Consider the following 7,809-nt stretch of genomic DNA (forward strand, 5'->3'; position numbering starts at 1 on the left):
CACAGCAGAGATAGGTTGTTCTAGACTGCAGGAAGTACACCGTTTTCCTTCTGCCTGGCCTGGAGGAAGCTGCCATCAGAGGCACCCATGTTGCCTTTCAAGTGCCAGATCTGGGACCACATACTGCTTTACGAAGGAGCGAAGCTGGATCCATGCGGAGAGGAAGATTATGTCTGCTCCTCAGTCCCTCACATCTGTGTTCCAGCTGTGATGACTTAAGCCCTGTCCTTTTCAGAGAAGAGTGTGTAGATCGGTGATCTGGGGTTGGGAGTTAATTCATCATGTTAATAATGAGAGCTCACGTTTATTGAGCCCTTCCTACGTGCTGGGCACCATACTGCATGTGCAACATCTTGATGTTGTTTAGTCACTAAGTCGTGTCCAACTCTTTTGCGACCCCATGGACTGTAGCCCGCCAGGCTCCTTTGTCCCTGGGATTTCCCAGGCAAGAATACTGGAGTGGGTTGCCATTTCCTTATATATGATCTCATTTAATTCCCACCAGGGGGTAAATTATCTCTGTTGTTCCTGTTTGTATAAATGAAGAAACTGTGACTCAGGGAAGATGAATTGCTCGCTCCAGTCCATGGGATTCATGAATGAGAGAAGTGGGACTTGGACCTGGCTTTGTCTGATGCCAAAGCTCCTTCTGTTGGTGTCATATTCTACTGGTTTCTGTGATGTTTTCCTCCCTCTACACTTAAGCATCACAGAATCACTGGCTGGACTCATGACATCTTAGAGGAAGAAAAGATCACATTTGGTGAATGTGATCTTCTTAGAGGAAGAAAAGATCACAAAGGTCATCTATTTGGTCCAACTCCTGTTGGCACTGAGGAGAAAACGTATGCCTGACACTTCCGGTCAGCCATCATTTGCAGGGTGAGCACTGCATTTAGCACCGATGCCTCATAGGAAATAGCAGGACCAGACTCTGTAGCTCACCAAGGCACCTACAGAAGGGCACAAAAGTGGGCCCCAGATCATTCTGGGCAAGTGCACACAGCCCTCTGTCCACAGGGTAAAGGAAGCTATAGTCTGATGTAACTTAAGTAAATACAATGCTTAGCCTGAGAAGGGCAGCCTGAGAAGGGCACCTTGGGAACCTACTCTGACATCGCCTTTCTTCTGACTTATAATTAACATAAAACACCTATTAGTCAGTTTTCCAAAACCCTTGTGCCACCCCAGGCTTTATGTTAAACACAACACTCACGCAGCCCAAGACTGCAGACTCAAAGGGCAATGTGCGAAAAAAAGCACAGCAGGATATGTTCCAAGATTCACCCCACAGTACAAATTTTGGACTAAAATCACAGGCTATTTCTCTCCACTCTACCCCCCCCCCCAAGTTTACCTACTCCCATGGTTCCCTAGGTTTGCAAAGATTTGAGGGTAAGGGGATTACCACTGAAGCAAGTAGGTTTCACATTCTGATGGTGTTTTTGTAGCTGCCACATGTGGACCCGTGTTAAGTAGCTGAACATTTCTGTTTGCTGGCAGCCAAAGTCAGCCCTCACCTCCTAGGGAGCTCCTTCTGACTTCAAAAAGCATTCCACAGGGTTGTAGAGAACAGGGAGTGGGGGAGAAGGTTACCACTTATGCTGCCTGAATTCACGTTCCATCTTTTGCTTCCTGGTTATTAAAGCCTCTCAGGAGACAATGAAAGGGCAGAGGATTTACAGGGGTTTCTTCAGATAAGGTGCTAGAAACCCTGATATTTGAATGAGAGATTGCATTGTTTTAGAAGCAACTTTTTATTGTTTTTAAAAAAAAGCATAACTAAATGTTCAATTGGGAAGTTTCCTAACACACATGTGCGAAGTATACTGAATCAGTTAAGGGATCCCTTGCTATCCATGAAAGCTCATCTTTTTGCATCTCTCAGGAAAAAAAGCAGTCATTTAGAATGTTTTCCACAGTATGGCAATTCTGCTGGTGGCAAGTGAAGCCAGCCTAAGGAGGCACTGCTTCCAGAATGGCATAAGAAATGTGTCGTTTACAAACTGACACTGGGCATAGCTGGAGAGTATAAATGAAGCTAGAATAAATATAAGCTGGACACCCCCTGACTGGAGTCATCTCTTTTTTTGTTTGTTGATGTTTTACTTTATAGTGACTTCTGACAATTTAGCTACCAACATGAAAAGAATAGCTCTCTTTCTCTCTAAAAAGTATTATTCTTTAAAAAAGTTACTAATTTACTATCGGGATTAAGCACAATGAGTTTCTAAATTATGGCATCATCTTAACAGCAGTCTGCCTGCTGAATTTTTGAAAAAAAATTTATTTTTGCCTGTTGGAATTTCTTAAATTTGAAAGTCTTTAAAGTCTTCTAGATTGTTTTCACCATTGAAAATAAACCAACATAATTCTTATTTTGTTCTACTTCATGTTTTGAGTGAAATTTTAAAGTAACGTAATAATTCTTTTTTAATTTACAAACTTTGGGCAGAATCCTTAACACAGTACAATAAGTTGCTTCATAAGCCAGCTTCCTTCAACAGATTTAATAGAGATGTGAGCATACTTTGTTCTATTGAATGAAAGTAATAGGCTGACTTTTATTTTGAAATGTAGCCAGTCCACAGATACTTATTGCACACATCCCTGTGCATAAGGAGTTGTGTGAGATGCCATAGGCATCACATGTTTGGGACGCAATGACTAACTTAGAACATCAAACATCTTCTCTTATCCTTCTGCAGTGATACGTATTGAGTGTGGACTACACATCTGTTGTGATGATCTTGGGGAGAAGGGGGCTGGGGTTCTCTCAGCAGCACCTGCCCTTTGGTGCTGAACCTGACTATAGTCAGTCTCCCTGTCCCTCTGGGCTTCTGTCTCTTTCCTCCCCCTAACTCACATGGCAGACTATAGTTGGAGTGGAGCTGGAGGTTTCTCTGCGTGAAGCTAATTGGCCTATTTGGGGCTGAAACCCAGATTCTTAGACCTCTTAGCACCTTACTTTAGACAGCTGGGCTTGGTGCTTTGGATGCAAATGCTAATTGTTAATCATTAGGAATAACTTTCTCCATTGAGGAGACGGGGTTGGCTGGCTACTGTATCAGCCTTGACTCACGCTTACAGTGGGAGCTTTGGTCCTCTGTGTAGAAACAAGTGTTCAGTCCTCTGTGTAGAAACAAGTGAAGTTCAGGCGTGGGGCCAATATGTCCCCTCTCACATTCCAGGGGACGGTTCAGTGGGTGACACATCCCACGACCTGGCCTCCTCCATGATAACATGCAATCATCAGGAGTTAACTTAAACAGTAACTAGCTAGAGATTGATGCAAATGTGTGAACCGCATGCCTATTTGTTGGCGGCAGCCTAAAAGGCTACCATGGTGACTTCTGGAGGAAAAACTCTCTTCCTCTTCTGATTGTATGGATTTGTCGGCTTGAGAAACCTGCACAGTGATTAGGTTGATGGTCTTTGTTGGCCCGAGGCAGTGTTCTCCTTGTGTTCTTAAGTAACAAAGCTTAAATGTCTCAAGAAATAGATGTATAAAGGAAAACATTTACTTTTTAGTGAATTCAGAACTGCTGACTTACAGAATTGAGATGCGTTCAATATGCATAATAGCCTGAATCTGATAGGCCGTAAACTTAAGGAGTCAGAAGGATCGATCCATCATCTAATTTCCAGATCCAGAATAGTAACTCTTTATCCCCTTGTTCAAACAGCCATTCCTAATCCACCTGGCACTCTTCCCCGAGTCCAGATGTGTCGTTAGAACCTTCCTTAAGACAAGTTTAAGGCAAGTGATTGGAACTGGTGCTTCAGGAGACATTTATAGACCAGCTCTGATCTAGGTAGCTTCATTCAAGGAACTGTCAGAATTCTGTGTTTTCTGGGAGTCTACAATGGTTTATATTTGGATATTCTCATTCTCTTTCTGTCATGACTTTTGTGTATTACTCTCCAAATGGCATCAATTTTCAGCCTAGACTTAACTACGCTTCATGTAGCTACCAGGCAAAAAAAGGAACTTTCCGAAGTCACATGCAGTTTTAACATCATAATAGGATGCCATATTATAACTGACTTTTAATCAGTGTTAACTAGACTTTATTAGTTTTAAAAGTGAACTATATTCAGTCTTTTAATTTTTAAACCACTTCTCTTTTTATGATTTCATTTATTTTTGTCTGTGCTGGGTCTTCGCTGCTGTGCGTAGGCTTTCCCTAGCTGTGATGAGTGGGGTCTACTCTCTAGGTGCAGTGTGTGGGCTTCTAATTGCAGTGGCTTCTCTTATTGGGAAGCATAGGCTCTAGGGCACACAGGCTGCAGTATTTGCCACATGCAGGCTTAGTTGCCCCACGGCATGTGGAATCTTCTGGGACCAGGGATTGAACCTGTGTCCCCTGCACTGGCAGGCAGATTCTTAACCACTGGACCACCAGGGAAATCCTTAGTCTTTTAATTAAACGTCTCTTGAAAAGTCTATTGTCTGGACCAGAGGCATTTTTCAGATTATGTACCTTAGGATACATGCCCCTTAAGTCAAAACAAAGGCTGTGAGTGTGTGTGTGACAGTGTATGTGTGTGTGTGTATTCACAACTGAACTAATACTAAAACCATTTACTGAGCTGGATATTATGGTAGTTATTCTAAATATATTTGAAATATTTTTCAGGGCTGCTATAACAAAATACCACATTGAGTAGCTTCAAGAATAGGAATTTATTTTTTCATACGTCTGGAGACTGGGAGTCCAAGATCAAGGTGTTGGCGAGTCTGGTTTCTCCTGGGCCTGCAGGTGGCCGCCTTCTTGCTGTGTCCTCACGTGGCCTGTCCTCTGTGTGTAAGCATCCGTGTGACTCTTGCCCTCATCTCCTCTCCTTATAAGGACCCTCGTTAGTTAGAATGGATTAACTAGGGGGCCACCCAAATGGCCTCATTTTATAACTTAATCACTTCTTTAAAGGCTCTATCTCCAAACCATTCCTAGAGATTAGGGCTTCAATATATAAATTTGGGATGAGGGAGAGGGAGACACATTCAGCTCCTAACAGTGTTGAATTCTCACCACAAATTTTGTAATAACGGTACTGTCATTATCTCCACTGTAGAGATAAAGAAACAGTGGTTCATGAAAGCTGAGTCAGTGGCCTGATGACTTCCACGTAGCAAGCCAAGCATACCATTTACATGCTCTGTATTTCTTTTCCAGTGTGTGTGTCAGAGATATCATCTAGGTTTTGAAGTGAGTTTGAAAAGGCCCATTGACATTTCTGGATTCCTTTAAAAGAAGGCGTATGTAGCCATGTTGCTAAAGGAGCTTCTGCCACTTAGCAGCTGTGTGACCTCCGGCAGGTTACTTCACTTCTCTGGCCTTTGGTTTTCTAGTTTACAAAATAGGGTTATTAATCATACCTACCTGAGAGGGCTGTTGTGAAGAGGATGTGAGATAATCCGCATAACATATGTCTGTAAATAGCAGGGATTAAGTAGATGTTAGTTGCTATTATTATGTGATTATCGTCATTCCGAGAAAGATGCATTTTCAGAATGGGACCAAGTGATTACTATCATTCCATTTTAATATTTGAAAGTGATATTACTTGCTGGTTATTTGGACTTATATATTATCATAGTTTTAAATATTACCATTTTCAACACATTATATCATTTTACATCAGTAACATGTCAGAGGCTGGTATAACGTGTCAAGAGGGATTTAACTCATTGGCTGTGTGTCATCACTGTGACACAGCTCTGAGAATCAGATCAACAGCACCTGCTTTTAACACACATTGGGCATACCTGGGTGGTTTCCTTGGAGTCAGGTGACACGCTGAGCCGTTGCAGCACCAATTTTCTGGGGAGTTCAGAAAGACCATAAGAGATGATCAATACTCCCTACAAGCCAACTTTCAAGTAATCCCATTGCAAAATGGCTCTGCAGTCACTTCATGCAGAGGCCTAAACTAGGCAAATGGAACGTTGCAGAAAGAGTCCCCCCAGAGCCCAGCTGGCCCACCGGATGCTGTGTGGCTACTGTAGTCTTCTTTGGTTGGGTTGCACGGTCATGGGTGCCAGCTCTCTGGAGTGATGCTCCTTGTAGATGCTACCAGACATCTAATACTGCAAGTCATGCTGCGCTGCAGGGCCTCATCCATCTCGTCTAAAGTACTTTTGCAAGTATCCTTCTTCTATATTAAATTCCTGGCAGTAGAGTACCTGGATTAGAATTTATATATATTCAGAATTTGGATCGAAACCACCAAAGCACCCTTATAAACAGTTAGACCAATACATTCTCATCTACAGTGGATGAATGCACCTCTTTGATGTTATCAAGTATTTTCATTTTTGCCAACACGATAGGTAAGATCCATTCTCCCATAGTTGCTTTGATTTAACTATCAATATCATTGAACACCATTTCATGCATTTGTTCCCTGTTTGTATTTTTCACTTCTGAGTGTGAACTGCCTATTCATATCCTTAGTCCACTTTTCCACTGGTATATCTTTTTCCACCTGAATTATATAGACCCCTTTTCAATTGAGGAAGTGAGCCCTTAAGGCAAATATTTCCTCCAGTTTACCCTTTGTCTTTTGTCTTTGTTTACAGTATTTCAGTCCATCCTAAGTATTTACATGTTTTTAAATTTCTCAACACCCAGGAAATTTGTTGAGAGTTGGACCACATCTTAAGATCCCTCCAAGTCTAAAGAAGATGCCACAAATACCATCAACTATAAAATGAAAGGAATATGAGTCCAGTGGTGGATTTTTGCAGACTTTAGCAGGTGAGTGAAAGCCACTTCTATTGTCTAGGCCTTTCCAAGGATTCTGTCATCTCTCCTGTAAAATACTCAACTCTGTCTTGTATTAGCAGAACGGTCAACATTACAATAAAAATATGATTTTTAAAACGTTTTTATTAGTTATAAAAGTAATATGGTTCACTACAGTGATTCAGTTTTTTAAATCTAACAATAGGTTCTGGATTTTTAATATCCAGGCTCTACCCTTCCACCATGCCTATCCTTCAGGAATGTGCTAGACATCTCTATCAATGTTTGGGGTAAAGGAACATGATTCATGAAAAGGATGACTCTCCCTTAGAAGGCTTGGTGAGTTCAAGGATGCTCTAAGACTTCTTCAAGGGGAGGAAAAGAAAGTAACAGCTTTGAATGAAGATATTAAATGATTTGGAGGCAGCTTTAAAGAATTTATGATATAGTTTTAAACTTTTTGGAAAATATGGATCCTCTTATCTATAAGCTTTCTCCCCTCTAAAACTTAAAATATTAAGGTGAAAAGTGAAAGTGGCATCTGACTCTCTGTGACTCCACGGACTATACAGTCCATGGAACTCTCTAGGCCAGGATACTGGAGTGAATAGCCTTTCTCTTCTCCAGGGGATCTTCTCAACCCAGGAATCAAACCGAGGTCTCCTGTATTGCAGACAGATTCTTTACCCACTGAGCTATCAGGGAAGCTCAACTATTAAGGTAAAAACCTCAATCATCTAAATTAGAGAGATCCCTAAAACCTCATGTGCATATGAATTACTTGGGGATCTTGTTTAAATGCAAATTATGTGATTCTGTGGGGGTAGGGGGACAGCGGTTTGGGCAGGACTGAGATTCTGCATTTTTAACAAGCTGCTTGTTCCCAGACCTCTCAGTAGCTGGGCTCTAAAATACAACTTTTGCGAACACATTCCCCTTACTCATTGCAATATTCTATGTACATATACACATGCTTTATATATATCTTTATATTCCTGCTTTCTAAAACATTAATTGAGAAATAGGCCATTGTTACAGAAACCACAATGCACTTCATGAA

The 7,809-nt window shown here is 41.5% G+C and overlaps 1 long non-coding RNA gene across 1 annotated transcript; it reads left to right on the plus strand.

The window, feature by feature from the left end:
• Positions 1-1,786: 1,786 nt before the first annotated feature.
• LOC120873224 lies at positions 1,787-7,415 on the plus strand. The gene is made up of 3 exons (XR_005723415.1): positions 1,787-6,761; positions 6,977-7,088; positions 7,377-7,415. It is a non-coding gene; the product is annotated as an uncharacterized LOC120873224 (long non-coding RNA).
• Positions 7,416-7,809: the final 394 nt, after the last annotated feature.

Source organism: Oryx dammah, unplaced genomic scaffold (genome assembly GCF_014754425.2).
Source record: "Oryx dammah isolate SB20612 unplaced genomic scaffold, SCBI_Odam_1.1 HiC_scaffold_13, whole genome shotgun sequence".
NCBI classification, from domain to species: Eukaryota; Metazoa; Chordata; class Mammalia; order Artiodactyla; family Bovidae; genus Oryx; species Oryx dammah.